The sequence below is a fragment of the Eleutherodactylus coqui genome, chromosome 11, assembly GCF_035609145.1.
Source record: "Eleutherodactylus coqui strain aEleCoq1 chromosome 11, aEleCoq1.hap1, whole genome shotgun sequence".
Taxonomy (NCBI): domain Eukaryota; kingdom Metazoa; phylum Chordata; class Amphibia; order Anura; family Eleutherodactylidae; genus Eleutherodactylus; species Eleutherodactylus coqui.
In genome coordinates, this window is record NC_089847.1 from 107,585,202 (window position 1) to 107,600,888 (window position 15,687).

Here is a 15,687-nt window from a genome sequence, read left to right on the forward strand (position 1 = left end):
TGGCGCCGCGTCTGACTGGAATGGGAATGTTTCGTTCGCTATGGCGGACGGATGAGGGGATGGAATGGGGGCGAAGGCGTGCGAGCCGCATATTACCAAAGGAGGCCTGAGTTCTCCTATGGGGCCGATTCAGCCAATCAGCTGGCTGGAATCGGCACCACGTGACACAGCGGCGTGCCCGCGCATTGCCGTGCACAGGATTGTGCTGCCTGAGTTCTCCTGTGCGGCCGATTCAGCCAACAGCGGCGTGCCCGCGCATTGCCGTGCACAGGATTGTGCTTTGCCCGCGGTTTACATGCCACTCGTGTGTGGCACAGAGAGTTATTGATTTGGCAGGTATTTTTTGTGCTTTTTGGCAGGTTTTTTTTGTGCTTTTTGGCAGGTTTTTTTTGTGCTTTTTGGCAGGTTTTTTTTGTGCTTTTGCCAAAGGTGATTATTTCTTTTGCGCACGTGGATTTGCCAGTGGAAGTTTTACATCTTTTGCGCAAGTGGATTTGCCAGCGGACGTTTTACACAGGACTACTAAAAGCCAAGGTAAGCTGCTGCATCTGCTCATTTAATTGCGCTCTTACTTCCCCTGCGCGCATTGGCGGAGAGGCGGCCAATTCTGCATGCCGCTGCATTGTCCACGAGCGCGATCCCCAGCATGCCGCTGCATTGTCCACGAGCGCGATCCCCAGCATGCCGCTGCATTGTCGCCGCGATCCCCAGCATGCCGCTGCATTGTCCACGAGCGCGATCCCCAGCATGCCGCTGCATTGTCGCCGCGATCCCCAGCATGCCGCTGCATTGTCCACGAGCGCGATCCCCAGCATGCCGCTGCATTGTCCACGAGCGCGATCCCCAGCATGCCGCTGCATTATCGCCATGCCGCTGCATTGTCCACGAGCGCGATCCCCAGCATGCCGCTGCATTGTCGCCGCGATCCCCAGCATGCCGCTGCATTGTCGCCGCGATCCCCAGCATGCCGCTGCATTGTCGCCGCGATCCCCAGCATGCCGCTGCATTGTCGCCGCGATCCCCAGCATGCCGCTGCATGCATGGTCGCCGCTGCATTGTCCACGAGCGCGATCCCCAGCATGCCGCTGCATTGTCGCCGCGATCCCCAGCATGCCGCTGCATTTTCGCCATGCCGCTGCATTGTCCACGAGCGCGATCCCCAGCATGCCGCTGCATTGTCCACGAGCGCGATCCCCAGCATGCCGCTGCATGCATGGTCGCCGCTGCATTGTCCACGAGCGCGATCCCCAGCATGCCACTGCATTTTCGCCATGCCGCTGCATTGTCCACGAGCGCGATCCCCAGCATGCCGCTGCATTGTCCACGAGCGCAATCCCCAGCATGCCGCTGCATGCATGGTCGCCGCTGCATTGTCCACGAGCGCGATCCCCAGCATGCCGCTGCATTGTCGCCATGCCGCTGCATTGTCCACGAGCGCGATCCCCAGCATGCCGCTGCATTGTCGCCGCGATCCCCAGCATGCCGCTGCATTGTCGCCGCGATCCCCAGCATGCCGCTGCATTGTCGCCGCAATCCCCAGCATGCCGCTGCATTGTCGCCGCGATCCCCAGCATGCCGCTGCATGCATGGTCGCCGCTGCATTGTCCACGAGCGCGATCCCCAGCATGCCGCTGCATTGTCGCCGCGATCCCCAGCATGCCGCTGCATTTTCGCCATGCCGCTGCATTGTCCACGAGCGCGATCCCCAGCATGCCGCTGCATTGTCCACGAGCGCGATCCCCAGCATGCCGCTGCATGCATGGTCGCCGCTGCATTGTCCACGAGCGCGATCCCCAGCATGCCACTGCATTTTCGCCATGCCGCTGCATTGTCCACGAGCGCGATCCCCAGCATGCCGCTGCATTGTCCACGAGCGCGATCCCCAGCATGCCGCTGCATGCATGGTCGCCGCTGCATTGTCCACGAGCACGATCCCCAGCATGCTGCTGCATTGTCGCCGCGATCCCCAGCATGCCGCTGCATTGTCCACGAGCGCGATCCCCAGCATGCCACTGCATTTTCGCCATGCCGCTGCATTGTCCACGAGCGCGATCCCCAGCATGCCGCTGCATTGTCCACGAGCGCGATCCCCAGCATGCCGCTGCATTGTCGCCGCGATCCCAAGCATGCCGCTGCATGCATGGTCGCCGCTGCATTGTCCACGAGCGCGATCCCCAGCATGCCGCTGCATTGTCGCCGCGATCCCCAGCATGCCGCTGCATTGTCCACGAGCGCGATCCCCAGCATGCTGCTGCATTGTCGCCGCGATCCCCAGCATGCCGCTGCATTGTCCACGAGCGCGATCCCCAGCATGCCGCTGCATTGTCGCCGCGATCCCCAGCATGCCGCTGCATGCATGGTCGCCGCTGCATTGTCCACGAGCACGATCCCCAGCATGCCGCTGCATTGCTATGTGTGGAGACGCGGTTACCAGAGATTTGTGCGCTGTGCGCTGCTACGTGTGGAGACGCGATTACCTGAGATTTGTGCGCTGTGCGCTGCTACGTGTGGAGACAACACCCAAGATTTGTGCGCTACGTGTGGTGAGTACGTCACCTGAGATTTGCGTGACGCAACCTGTCTTTTTTTGCAGATTTGTGCGCCTTATTGCAAAATAACGTGTGGAGAGGATCCTGACGTTTGGACGCGTTTCGAGAAGAATTTCGCTTCGCTCGGACACCATCTGACATCACTCAGCGAGGTAAGCTGCTGCATCTGCCAAATTTTTCATTGCTTGCATATGCTCATGTGTACATGCATGCGTGCCTGTATGCGTACATGCCTGTATGCGTACATGCATGCATGCCTTATGCGTACATGCGTGCCTGCGTGTATGCGTACGTGCCTGTATGCCTATGTGCGGGCATGCGTGCCGTATGCGTGTGGGCATGCGTGCCTGTATGCGTGCGGGCATGCGTGCCTTATGCGTGCGGGCATGCGTGCATGCCTTGTGCGGGCATGCGTGCATGCCTTATGCGTGCGGGCATGCGTGCCTGTGTGCGTGCGTGCCTTATGCGTGCGGGCATGCGTGCCTTATGCGTGCGGGCATGCGTGCATGCCTTATGCGTGCGGGCATGCGTGCATGCCTTATGCGTGCGGGCATGCGTGCATGCCTTATGCGTGCATGCCTTATGCGTGCGGGCATGCATGCCTTATGCGTGCGGGCATGCATGCCTTATGCGTGCGGGCATGCATGCCTTATGCGTGCGGGCATGCCTTATGCGTGCGGGCATGCGTGCCTTATGCGTGCGGGCATGCGTGCCTTATGCGTGCGGGCATGCATGCCTTGTGCGGGCATGCGTGCATGCCTTGTGCGTGCATGCGTGCATGCCTTGTGCGTGCGGGCATGCGTGCATGCCTTGTGCGTACGGGCATGCGGGCATGCCTTATGCGTGCGGGCATGCCTTATGCGTGCGGGCATGCGGGCATGCATGCCTTATGCGTGCGGGCATGCATGCCTTATGCGTGCGGGCATGCGTGCGTGCCTTGTGCGTGCGGGCATGCGTGCGTGCCTTGTGCGTGCGGGCATGCGTGCGTGCCTTGTGCGTGCGGGCATGCGTGCGTGCCTTTTGCGTGCGGGCATGCGTGCGTGCCTTGTGCGTGCGGGCATGCGTGCCTTATGCGTGCGGGCATGCGTGCCTTATGCGTGCGGGCATGCGTGCATGCCTTGTGCGGGCATGCGTGCATGCCTTATGCGTGCGGGCATGCGTGCCTGTGTGCGTGCGTGCCTTATGCGTGCGGGCATGCGTGCCTTATGCGTGCGGGCATGCGTGCATGCCTTATGCGTGCGGGCATGCGTGCATGCCTTATGCGTGCGGGCATGCGTGCATGCCTTATGCGTGCGGGCATGCGTGCATGCCTTATGCCTTATGCGTGCGGGCATGCATGCCTTATGCGTGCGGGCATGCATGCCTTATGCGTGCGGGCATGCCTTATGCGTGCGGGCATGCGTGCCTTATGCGTGCGGGCATGCGTGCCTTATGCGTGCGGGCATGCATGCCTTGTGCGTGCGGGCATGCGTGCATGCCTTGTGCGTGCATGCGTGCATGCCTTGTGCGTGCGGGCATGCGTGCATGCCTTGTGCGTACGGGCATGCGGGCATGCCTTATGCGTGCGGGCATGCCTTATGCGTGCGGGCATGCGGGCATGCATGCCTTATGCGTGCGGGCATGCATGCCTTATGCGTGCGGGCATGCGTGCGTGCCTTGTGCGTGCGGGCATGCGTGCGTGCCTTGTGCGTGCGGGCATGCGTGCGTGCCTTGTGCGTGCGGGCATGCGTGCGTGCCTTGTGCGTGCGGGCATGCGTGCGTGCCTTGTGCGTGCGGGCATGCGTGCGTGCCTTGTGCGTGCGGGCATGCGTGCCTTATGCGTGCGGGCATGCGTGCCTTATGCGTGCGGGCATGCGTGCCTTATGCGTGCGGGCATGCGTGCGGGCGTGCGTGCCTTGTGCGTGCGGGCATGCGTGCCTTGTGCGTGCGGGCATGCGTGCGTGCCTTGTGCGTGCGGGCATGCGTGCGTGCCTTGTGCGTGCGGGCATGCGTGCGTGCCTTGTGCGTGCGGGCATGCGTGCCCTTGTGCGTGCGGGCATGCATGCATGCCTTGTGCGTACGGGCATGCGTGCCTGCATGCATGCCTGTATGAGTGCGTGCATGCCTTGTGCGTACGGGCATGCGTGCGTGCATGCCGCGTGCGTGCATGCATGCCTGTGTGCGTGCGTGCCTTATGCGTGAGTGCATGCCTTATGCGTGCGTGCCTAATGCGTACATGCATGCCTGTATGCGTGCATGCATTATGCGTACATGCGCGCATTATGCGTACACGCATGCCTGTATGTGTACACGCATGCCTTATGTGTACACGCATGCCTCTGTGTACACGCATTCCTGTATGCGTACACACATGCGTGGCTGTATGCCTATGTGCGTGCATGCGTGCCTTGTGCGGACAGGCACGCGTGCGTGCCTGTATGCGGACAGGCACGCGTGCCTGTATGCGGACATGCACGCGTGCCTGTATGCGGACATGCGTATGCATGCATTTATGTATAGATGCACGCATGCGTGTACATGCATGCAGATGCACACATGCATGTATGCATGCATAGATGCATGCATAATTCTTCTGACCTGGTTGGGGGAGTAGTGGTCATTGTAAGTGGGTTGAGCGGATCTAGGAATCAGTAATACTGGTGGGATGTGACTGTTAACCTGCTGATTTCTCGTCATTTCCTGCAGATCTGACGTCCTTGAGAACGGGAAGGCTGGCAGACAGTGAAGAGACCCTCGTCGTTCAGCAATCTTTAAACCCTTCTTTTAATGAACTGTTTTTTCCCAGTGACTCCCTTGTTTTTAATACGCTTTTTAAAAAAAATAATTATGATGGAGGATCCTGAAAAACTGCGCAATATTTTACTGCAATGCATTAAACAGAAAAGACCCATAAACACAGCGGCCTTTTGTCTATGTCACAAAGGCTGCTAGGTGTCATAATTAAGGATGAGCGAGTATACTTGCTAAGGTACTACTCGTTCGAGTAATGTGCCTTAAACGAGTGTCTCCCTGCTCGTCCTTAAAGATTCGGGGGCCGCCGTGAGGGAGAGCGGGGAGGAACGGAGGGGAGATCTCTCTCTATCTCCCCTGCGACTCACCTGTCAGCCGCAGCGGTCCCCGAATCTTTATGGACGAGCAGGGAGATACTCGTCTAAGGCACATTACTTGAACAAGTAGTGCCTTAGCGAGTATACTCGCTCATCCTTAATTATGACACCTAGCAGCCTTTGCAAACTTGGATTGGTGTAGGAAAACTAAGTGTTCCTCAAAATTCTGAAAAGTAATGTTAAATTTGTACGTCTCCTAGATGGAAAAAATAAATGTACAAAAGTTTTAAACCGTGCTTCCAGAATAAAGTGAACAGATGGAAATCTATATGTTCGCAGAGATTTGTACAGAATGTTTGCACTTATTTTATATATGACATTTGACAATGTGAAAAAATGAAAATTCAAAATTGTGCAAAGTAGCAATTTTAATAAATATACACAACTTTTAACAGTCCTTTTTTACTACCTAACAGAAGTACAACAAGGGGAAGAAAAAAATGTCACAGTCACTTGGATATGCAAAACCTTTACGGACTTATGATATGTCAAGTGACACATGTAAAGTTCCAAGTTTTCAGTCTGTCACTAAGGCGCAAACAGGCTTGTTCTCTAAGGGGATAAATAGCTTAGTGTATAAACTGTGAACCGACTAACGAGGGACAGTGAGCAGCATCACATGCAACCTGACATCTTCATCGTACTGCTCCATCAGATCCTGATGATGGATTTCCATAGCAGGTGATGGGCCATTTCCAGCTTTTAAGCGTCCTCCGGAGCCAACATCTGGGAACTTCTGGCTCTCTGGTGATTCAACTCCTGTGGTTGCGAGCAGCGGAAACGGTTACCACAGTGCAGTATTCTGACCAAAACGTATCAGCTGACCTATAACGAGGAAGAAAAAAAAAAATTAACCCTGCCTGCAATTGGCTTAATTCCGTGGGTTTTCCTAGTTATTGCACTGTCCCTGCTTTTCTTCACTCCTACTTTAATAGATAAAGACATCGTATTTGGCCAATTGGTATGTTTCTCCGAAGGTTTGTTCAGTTAGTGCAGATTAGGTGCAGTATTGTGATGGAACCTGTACGTGTGCTAAAAAAAGGAATTAAATGCTCAAATCTAATGTTATGTCTTTTTCGGCCAATAAGACGAATTTAACACAGCAAGTGTGTGTGTGTGAGAGAGAGAGAGAGAGGGGGTGGCTGAGTAAGTGGGTGAGCATGCGTGTACGCATACATACATGCACGCATACAGGCATGCATGCACACAGGAACGCGTGCGTGTACGCATACAGGCACGCGTGCGTGTACGCATAAGGCATGCACGCATACAGGCACGCGTGCGTGTACGCATAAGGCATGCACGCATAAGGCATGCATGCACGCACATAGGCATACAGGCATGCATGTACGCATACAGGCATGCATGTGTGTACGCATACAGGCATGCGTGTACACACAGGCATGCGTGTACACACAGGCATGCGTGTATGCATAATGCGCGCATGTACGCATAAGGCATGCACGCACGCATACAGGCATGCGTGTACGCATAAGGCACGCACGCATAAGGCATGCACTCACGCATAAGGCATGCACTCACGCATAAGGCATGCACGCATGCCCGTACGCATAAGGCATGCACGCATGCCCGTACGCATAAGGCATGCACGCATGCCCGCACGCATAAGGCATGCACGCATGCCCGCACGCATGCCCGTACGCATAAGGCATGCACGCATGCCCGCACGCATAAGGCATGCACGCATGCCCGTACGCATAAGGCATGCACGCACGCATAAGGCATGCACGCATGCCCGCACGCATAAGGCACGCATGCCCGCACGCATAAGGCATGCACGCACGCGGCATGCCCGCACGCATAAGGCACGCATGCCCGCACGCATAAGGCATGCACGCATGCCCGCACGCATACCCGCACGCATAAGGCATGCACGCACGCATAAGGCATGCCCGCACGCATAAGGCATGCACGCATAAGGCATGCACGCATGCCCGCACGCATAAGGCATGCACGCATGCCCGCACGCATAAGGCATGCACGCATGCCCGCACGCATACGGCACGCATGCCCGCACGCATACGGCACGCATGCCCGCACGCATACGGCACGCATGCCCGCGCACATAGGCATACAGGCACGCACGTACGCATACACGCAGGCACACATGTACGCATAAGGCATGCATGCATGTACGCATACAGGCATGTACGCATACAGGCACGCATGCATGTACACATGAGCATATGCAAGCAATGAAAAATTTGGCAGATGCAGCAGCTTACCTCGCTGAGTGATGTCAGATGGTGTCCGAGCGAAGCGAAATTCTTCTCGAAACGCGTCCAAACGTCAGGATCCTCTCCACACGTTATTTTGCAATAAGGCGCACAAATCTGCAAAAAAAGACAGGTTGCGTCAGGTGGTGTCACGCAAATCTCAGGTGACGTACTCACCACACGTAGCGCACAAATCTTGGGTGTTGTCTCCACACGTAGCAGCGCACAGCGCACAAATCTCAGGTAATCGCGTCTCCACACGTAGCAGCGCACAGCGCACAAATCTCTGGTAACCGCGTCTCCACACATAGCAATGCAGCGGCATGCTGGGGATCGTGCTCGTGGACAATGCAGCGGCGACCATGCATGCAGCGGCATGCTGGGGATCGCGGCGACAATGCAGCGGCATGCTGGGGATCGCGCTCGTGGACAATGCAGCGGCATGCTGGGGATCGCGGCGACAATGCAGCGGCATGCTGGGGATCGCGCTCGTGGACAATGCAGCGGCATGCTGGGGATCGCGGCGACAATGCAGCGGCATGCTGGGGATCGCGCTCGTGGACAATGCAGCGGCGACCATGCATGCAGCGGCATGCTGGGGATCGCGGCGACAATGCAGCGGCATGCTGGGGATCGCGCTCGTGGACAATGCAGCGGCATGGCGATAATGCAGCGGCATGCTGGGGATTGCGCTCGTGGACAATGCAGCGGCATGCTGGGGATCGCGCTCGTGGACAATGCAGCGGCGACCATGCATGCAGCGGCATGCTGGGGATCGCGGCGACAATGCAGCGGCATGCTGGGGATCGCGCTCGTGGACAATGCAGCGGCGACCATGCATGCAGCGGCATGCTGGGGATCGCGGCGACAATGCAGCGGCATGCTGGGGATCGCGCTCGTGGACAATGCAGCGGCATGCTGGGGATCGCGGCGACAATGCAGCGGCATGCTGGGGATCGCGGCGACAATGCAGCGGCATGCTGGGGATCGCGCTCGTGGACAATGCAGCGGCATGGCGATAATGCAGCGGCATGCTGGGGATCGCGGCGACAATGCAGCGGCATGCTGGGGATCGCGCTCGTGGACAATGCAGCGGCATGCAGAATTGGCCGCCTCTCCGCCAATGCGCGCAGGGGAAGTAAGAGCGCAATTAAATGAGCAGATGCAGCAGCTTACCTTGGCTTTTAGTAGTCCTGTGTAAAACGTCCGCTGGCAAATCCACTTGCGCAAAAGATGTAAAACTTCCACTGGCAAATCCACGTGCGCAAAAGAAATAATCACCTTTGGCAAAAGCACAAAAAAAACCTGCCAAAAAGCACAAAAAAAACCTGCCAAAAAGCACAAAAAATACCTGCCAAAAAGCACAAAAAATACCTGCCAAATCAATAACTCTCTGTGCCACACACGAGTGGCATGTAAACCGCGGGCAAAGCACAATCCTGTGTCCACACGAGTGCATGGCAAGGCACTGAGCATGTGAAAGCGCGGGCAAAGCACAATCCTGTGCACGGCAATGCGCGGGCACGCCGCTGTTGGCTGAATCGGCCGCACAGGAGAACTCAGGCAGCACAATCCTGTGCACGGCAATGCGCGGGCACGCCGCTGTGTCACGTGGTGCCGATTCCAGCCAGCTGATTGGCTGAATCGGCCCCATAGGAGAACTCAGGCCTCCTTTGGTAATATGCGTGCGAGCCAATGTCAGCTTCTGTCTAGCTAGCTGATAACAGGCGGGAGGTTTCACCGTTTTGACTCCCAAGGGGACTCCTTTTGACTCCCACAGGCGAGAGATTTCAACGCGTTCGCTCATATTTACGTAATTTAATGGATTCTGTATTGGTGCGAGTTTTTGGCGTGTCGGTAAAGTCGGTTCAGATTTTGCTCGTGGAATACGCAGCGTGAATGCGTTCGTGTGAATAAGCCCGCGGGGCGCGGTCACACGGGCGAGTGTTAATAAAACATTCCGCATAGCGATTTTTTTTTTCGCTCGTAGGGAAGGCTTCTTCACACGGGCGTACGTGCAGCCGCGTCCGCCGCTACGGAAAATAGTTACAGATGAACATGCAATTTTTTTCTTTACCTTTCAAACTCGATTCTGCTTGAGTGTGAAAAAAAAAAGCGTTAGGGACAGTTTCACACGGGCGAGAAAAGCGCGCAATTTTAGCACGACTTTCACCTGCTGCGAGAGTCCATAAAAAAGCCGATTTATGAAGCCGATGATTTGGATACGGATTTACGGATAGAAAAGGATGTAATGCAGAGGCCAAAAATAAATGGGGCTGCGTTTAAAAAAAAAAAAAAACGTAAAAAACACGGCCGTGTGAAGACATACGTAAATGTACATTCGCGCCATATCGATGTGGCTCCAATCATCTTTATGGGAGCTTAGGATCCGCAAATACATTTAATTACATTAGCGGATTCACTGCGGATTGGAAGGTTAAAGTCAATCAGGGAGGCGGGGCTGCGGATGTTTGGCCACGCGGCTGATCGCAGGGCATCCGCGCAGAAAAAAACGTAATCTGCAAGCTATAAAAAATCCTTTTAACCCTTTCCAATCCACTGTCTGACCTCTGAAGACATTATGATTTAAGGCTGTACAGCTCCGATGTTGGAAGACGTCCGACGGGATTCTCTTACTGTATATTGCCAGCCTCTCTGCTGTCAGAGCCTATCCAACGTGTCACCTTTAGCCAGCAGATAGCGCCGTTGTATAACGGCAGAAAAGGAGAAAGCCCCCTAGGAAAAGCAGGATACAAATTGGATTGGAAAGGGTGAACGACTCGCAGTGATTCCGCTGCGGATATCCGCATGTAAAATCCGCTCGTGCCTAGTATGCAGCTAATCCATATAGGCGCTTTTTACGTATACATAGAATTTCACGGGTTTTATTGGTCCGTGAATATTATCCACTGTGAGACGTACTGCCTTTTTCTTTAGATTATCTATTTGTGCACATTCTGGTTCCATGGCTGCCCTCAGTTCGTTGACGTTAATATTTTTTTGCCGTAAACTTAAAGGGGTTGTCCCGCGCCGAAACGGGTTTTGTTTTTTTTCAATAGCCCCCCCCGTTCGGCACGAGACAAACCCGATGCAGGGGTTTAAAAAAAAAAAACGGATAGTACTTATCCGAATCCCCGCGCTCCGGTGACTTCTTACTTACCTTGCGAAGATGGCCGCCGGTATCTTCACCCTCGGTGGACCGCAGGTCTTCTGTGCGGTCCATTGCCGATTCCAGCCTCCTGATTGGCTGGAATCGGCACACGTGACGGGGCGGAGCTACGAGGGGCAGCTCTCTGGCACGAGCGGCCCCATTCAGAAGGGAGAAGACCGGACTGCGCAAGGGCGTCTAATCGGGCGATTAGACGCTGAAAATTAGACGGCACCATGGAGACGAGGACGCCAGCAACGGAGCTGGTAAGTGAATAACTTCTGTATGGCTCATAATTAATGCACAATGTACATTACAAAGTGCATTAATATGGTCATACAGAAGTATATACCCCAACTTTGTTTCGCGGGACAACCCCTTTAAGCTGTTTTTTATAGCTTTTTCAAGCATTTTGTAACGAGCTCTTATAAGGAGTGAAGTGCTTTTTCCATTAAACCACATCAGAGGGTACAAGTCTATAGGAACCTATAGAGCAACGAGAAGGTAAAGTCGGCACATTAGGCCCAGTAAGCACCGTAGAAAACAAACCATGTTAAACACAAACAGTGACTGTCTGCCCACATACCGGTATCATCTGTGACGTCACCGGGGCCCCTGATACGGTTCGCAGATGGCACATTGACTGTCTGCCCACACATCATCTGTGACGTCACCGGGGCCCCTGATACGGTTCGCAGGTGGCACATTGACTGTCTGCCCACACATCATCTGTGACGTCACCGGGGCCCCTGATACGGTTCACAGATGGCACATTGACTGTCTGCCCACACATCATCTGTGACATCACCAGGGCCCCTGATACGGTTCCCAGATGGCACATTGACTGTCTGCCCACACATCATCTGTGACGTCACTGGGGCCCCTGATACGGTTCCCAGATGGCACATTGTCTACCCACACATCATCTGTGACGTCACTGGGGCCCCTGATACGGTTCCCAGATGGCACATTGACTGTCTGCCCACACATCATCTGTGACGTCACCGGGGCCCCTGATACGGTTTCCAGATGGCACATTGACTGTCTGCCCACACATCATCTGTGACGTCACCGGGGCCCCTGATACGGTTCCCAGATGGCACATTGACTGTCTGCCCACACATCATCTGTGACGTCACCGGGGCCCCTGATACGGTTCCCAGATGGCACATTGACTGTCTGCCCACACATCATCTGTGACGTCACCGGGGCCCCTGATACGGTTCGCAGATGGCACATTGACTGTCTGCCCACACATCATCTGTGACATCACCGGGGCCCCTGATACGGTTCGCAGATGGCACATTGACTGTCTGTCCACACATCATCTGTGACGTCACCGGGGCCCCTGATACGGTTCGCAGATGGCACATTGACTGTCTGCCCACACATCATCTGTGACGTCACCGGGGCCCCTGATATGGTTCGCAGATGGCACATTGACTGTCTGCCCACACATCATCTGTGACATCACCGGGGCCCCTGATACGGTTTCCAGATGGCACATTGACTGTCTGCCCACATACCGGTATCATCTGTGACGTCACTGGGGCCCCTGATACGGTTCCCAGATGGCACATTGACTGTCTGCCCACACATCATCTGTGACATCACCGGGGCCCCTGATACGGTTCCCAGATGGCACATTGACTGTCTGCCCACACATCATCTGTGACATCACCGGGGCCCCTGATACGGTTCCAAGATGGCTAGCATAAACAGCCACAGAGAACTAGGCTGTATTTTTAAGAGGTGTCTTTATGACAGAACCCCGTCCCCCAGCTTGGCCCTGCCTAAAATAACAAACTAGGGTTTATTCACCCTCTCCTAGAGATCCCGGGACGCAGACGACACTGGTATCAGTGGTGACTTCTGGGTAGATAGGCTGGGCAGAAGCTTGTGACCGCTGTGGGCAATCAGAGACTGTCCCCAAATTCCTGGCATTATGGTGGCCAGGAAATGAGCACTGATGCCAGGAGCGCCAACGGTGACGCTCTCTGATTGGCTGCATCGGTCACATTCTTGTACCCGGCCGATCTAAATGGAAGTAACTGCCAGCGCCGGCTGCCAACTACGTCTGGAAACCGCAGGAAAGGTGAGTATATCCTTGTTTGTTATTTTAGGCAGGGCCTAGTTGCGGGATGGGGCTTTGTATTAATGACAAAATCCCTTCAGTCTGTGTTCACAGGGGGCGCAAATCTCGTGGAATGTCCTCAGCAGGACCGCATGGAAATTACGTGAGATTTCCGCGGCTGAAATTTGAAGCGGCTGTATTCTGTGGCGGAAGTTTAGAGAGAAGTAAGACGGCAGTGGAAACGGTGATACAATTGACATGTCGTAGATTTGAATTCAGCGCGGCTTGTGGGCAACAGGTGGACAAGATTTTTGTTAAATTTTGTCTACTTTGCTGGGTTTTAAAAATGCAGCAGAATGTCCGCGCGGAAGGTCTGTGGCAATTCCGCCCCGTATGAACTCAGGCTTTAGGCTGGTGGACATTGCAGCTGGTGCAGGCAAGTTGGTTCCCTCAATCGTTTAGGTAGATCAGTTGTTGACCTCACATGGCGCTCTCCATATGACACCGTAGGAGAGAAGCATGTGTGGATCTGCTGTCGCAAGGAAAGCACTCCAGGTAGCAAAAATTGCTTAACTATCGATTCCTTGTTTCGTGGTGTCTCAACCCAGTCCATTCTCATTATAGAAGATAGGTTCTCCAGAAGTAGTCTAGAGGTAGGTGGCTGCGGCTGCTTCCACACTTGTAAGATAGATTTTCGAGCAGCAGCAGCGGTGATGAACAGTATATTAAAATCATTACTGCTGAGGCCAGATTCCCCTAAAGTAACGTGGCCGAAGATTGCCCAGTTGGAGTTTAATGGGGCCCTTTGTACCAAATGTCGCGTAACAAAGACTGGGTTCGTGTCCAGTAAGCTTGAATATGGGGATAGCTACAGGTACAGTGATAAGGAGCGGCATCTAATTCCCCAAATTTAAAGCAATGAGGATTAACGCCCCGTTCTTAAACCTTGTTCTGGGGTCATATATGATTTGATGAGACATCTCTAGGTATCATGGTGTTGGGAGAATACGAGGGACTCCTAGGCTTCATGTCTACGGGCGGATTTGATTTTCAGAATCCACGTGGGGCACCTGCAAATGAAGCCACCCATAGTGATGCAGGGGCGTTCACAAATTAATTAAAGCATGCAAATCTGATTTGTGGACCTTTTGGTCCAGAAAAAAAATCGCAGCGTGCTCCATTTGAAGTCAATGGAAGCCGTCCGATCCATGGCACACCCGCAGCTGACACTGCAGACATGCCACGAATCCATGAGAAAGCGGGAGTTTTAAAAAAAAAAGTGTACTACATGTGGCAGGTCCGCAGTGCAGAAGAAAGAAGACCTAGACAGGAGGGAGAAGACCATATGTCCGGTTGTATATATGGTTGCAGTTACCAAATATGTGAATAGGAAGAGAAATAACATAATAACCCCCCCCCCCCCTCCCCCCTCCATGACAGAAGTAAATCACACTGAGGAATCCTATGTTTTGATATAAAGCATGGTGGAAACTCGCCAATCCAGACCTCAGGCAGCAAAGTTGGAAGGAGTTAGTGAAAAAAATACTCCAGCTCCAGTGAGTTCAATAAAAACAATTTTTATTACGGCTTCATGACGTACCAAATATATACATTTGTTTTTTAGTACTTTTTGGGATGATGGTTTTATCCTGACAGCTGGGATCTATGTAAAGGCCCATTTACACAAACAGATATTGGTATCAGTGATTGATGATCTGATCACTGTAAGCAACCTAATAATGATTCCAGACAGGGATTTACACACGGCACCATCTCAGTAATTATTCTACATTGTTTTGTCAGTAAACTGAAAGTCCTCCAATGCATCCACACCTGTAGACTAGTAGAAGATAATGTCTACCGATCAAATGATTCATATCAACACATCACGATGTCATAACCATTATTTTTATGCTCTCATAAACAATTATTCACGAATCAACGAGCATTTTATTGCTAGACACTCAGTCACTTCAGTTATTATCTTGCACACTCGCTTATTTGCACTTAAAGGAGTATTCAGGACTTGAACCACTGATGACTTATCCTCAGTTGAGCATAGGTCAGCAATATAGATAAAGTCCCAGAATACCTCTTAAATTAAATCTAATTATCTGCCTGTGTAAATAGTGCCTCTAGACACCCAGGGCTGACCAGTTCTAATACCTGTTACAAGTACTTTAGGTATTGACAAGCAGTTGTGTATTGGAACATAGAGATATTCCAATACATTAAGTCAAAGTTCCCTATGGATAATGAAATAACAAATGGTGTAGTGCCATAGGCTGGCAAAACCACGCTGCCCGTATCACGGTGGCCAATAGACAGGGGCGTAACTATAGAGGATGTAGGGGATGCGGTTGCACATGGGCCCAGGAGCCTTAGGGGGCCCATAAAACCCCTCTTCTCCATATAGGGAGCCCATTATAGCATTATAGTTTGGGGCCCCGCTCCAGGTTTTGCATTGGGGCCTGGGAGCTTGAAGTTACGCCTCTGCCAATAGACGCACGATTTTACCACAAAATTGTTACGCCATTGGTGACCACGGGTGACTGTGGCTTCACTCTACTAG

General features: G+C 53.6%; 2 long non-coding RNA genes across 2 annotated transcripts; one reads left to right on the plus strand and one right to left on the minus strand.

Moving 5' to 3' along the window:
• The first annotated feature begins 93 nt into the window (after positions 1-93).
• Positions 94-5,714, plus strand: LOC136582310 (uncharacterized). The gene is made up of 3 exons (XR_010787170.1): positions 94-534; positions 2,594-2,701; positions 5,235-5,714. It is a non-coding gene; the product is annotated as an uncharacterized lncRNA (long non-coding RNA).
• A 292-nt stretch (positions 5,715-6,006) lies between these two features.
• On the minus strand, positions 6,007-9,573 carry LOC136582311 (uncharacterized). The gene is made up of 3 exons (XR_010787171.1): positions 9,070-9,573; positions 7,903-8,010; positions 6,007-6,481 (listed from the first exon to the last, which is right to left on the minus strand). It is a non-coding gene; the product is annotated as an uncharacterized lncRNA (long non-coding RNA).
• Between the last annotated feature and the right edge of the window lie 6,114 nt (positions 9,574-15,687).